Raw genomic sequence first — 1610 nt, 5'->3', positions numbered from 1 at the left:
TCTCACCATCCTGACTTCTAAGGAACATTCTGGCTTTACTTCTTCCAACACAGATTTGTTTGTTATTCTGGCAGTCTATAGTACTTTCAATATTTTTCTCCAGTACCATTACTTAAATGCATCAATTCTTGTATGGTTTTCCTTATTCATTGTCCAACTTCCACATGCATATGAGGGTATTGAATATTCCATGTCTTGGGTCACACTCACCTTAGTCCTCAAACTGACATCTTTGCTCTTGAACACTTTAAAGAGGTCTTGTACAGCAGATTTGCTTAATGTAATACATCATTTGATTTCTTGACTGCTACTTCCATAAGTGTTGATAGTGGATCCAAACCAAATGAAATCTTTGACAATTTCAATCTTTTCCCCATTTATCATGATTTTTTTTATTGGTCCAGTGGTGAGAACTTTTGTTTTCTTTATATTGGGTGCACTCCATTCTGAAGGCTTTGATATTCATCAATAAGTATGGCGCTATGGGTTAATGTGCTGGACTACAAAGTAGTTTAAAAGGCAAAGTCGGCAGTTCAAGCTCACCAGGCTTTCCTCAGAAACCCAATACAGGGTTGCTATGGGTCAGAACCAGCTTGATGGCACTTAACAATAACAACTTTCAGGAAGCAAGGTATGTCATCTGCATATCAAAGGTTATTAAGTCAAGAACTAGCCATAACTCATAGCAACCCAATGTAGAATTACTAAGGCTGCAAATCTTTATGGAACAGGAAGCTTGATTTTTCTCCCACAGAGCAACTGATGTGTTTGAACTGCTGATCTTGAGTTAAACAGTCCAGGGCTTATTCTACAGTGCCACCAGGGCTCCTGGACCTAGTCATAATCCTAGCAATACAAAGCAAAATAAGATAATGGGTGAGAGAGGCATTTGTGCTTTGTTTCTGATTTTTAATGTTCATAATTACGATATTTTCTTCATGTTTTTTTTGTGTTTGTATGTGTGAGTGTGTGTGAATGTCTTTATCAGGTTAAGGAAGTTTTCTACTCTTATCTTGCTGAAGTTTTATAATGAATGGATAGTGAATGCTATCAATTGATTTTTCTGCAACCAGTTTTAATTTTCTTCCTTAAAGGTTTGTTATTATGGGGATTATATTAATTAATTTTGAATTCCTAGAATCAACTCAGTTAAAATAATCTTTTAAATATATCATTGCATTTGCTTTCTGTATACATTGTTCAAGATTTTCACATCGATGTCAGGCAAACCTTATAAGGTTATTTTTCCATTCTCTGAAAGAAACTGGAATTATATGTTTAATGAGTATTTGGTAGAACAAGAACTAACTGTTTGAGCCTGATGTTTCCTTGGTGAAAATAGTTTGTCTTCTTCCTCCACAAATATGAAGTTAGAGGAGGTCACACGCCATTTCCTTGTCCTTTTTACAGGATTTTGGTCACTAAATTTCTGTTTTAATACTACCATATCTCATATATTTGAATATGTTGTTGTTGTTAGGTGCCATTGACTTGAATCTTATCAATAGCGACTTTATGCACAACAGAATGAAACACTGCCTCTCATCAGTGAGGTGACAATCCACCCCGTTGGGGGTCTTCCTCTTTTTTGCCAGATCTGCTTTACCAAG

The 1610-nt window shown here is 35.8% G+C and overlaps 1 pseudogene; it reads right to left on the bottom strand.

Moving 5' to 3' along the window:
- Nucleotides 1-838: 838 nt before the first annotated feature.
- The window catches only part of LOC102832798, a 2067-nt pseudogene continuing 1295 nt past the window's right edge, over nt 839-1610 (bottom strand).

This window comes from Chrysochloris asiatica, unplaced genomic scaffold, assembly GCF_000296735.1.
Source record: "Chrysochloris asiatica unplaced genomic scaffold, ChrAsi1.0 scaffold00011, whole genome shotgun sequence".
Lineage (NCBI taxonomy): Eukaryota > Metazoa > Chordata > Mammalia > Afrosoricida > Chrysochloridae > Chrysochloris > Chrysochloris asiatica.
This window is presented reverse-complemented; position numbering and strand designations above follow the sequence as displayed.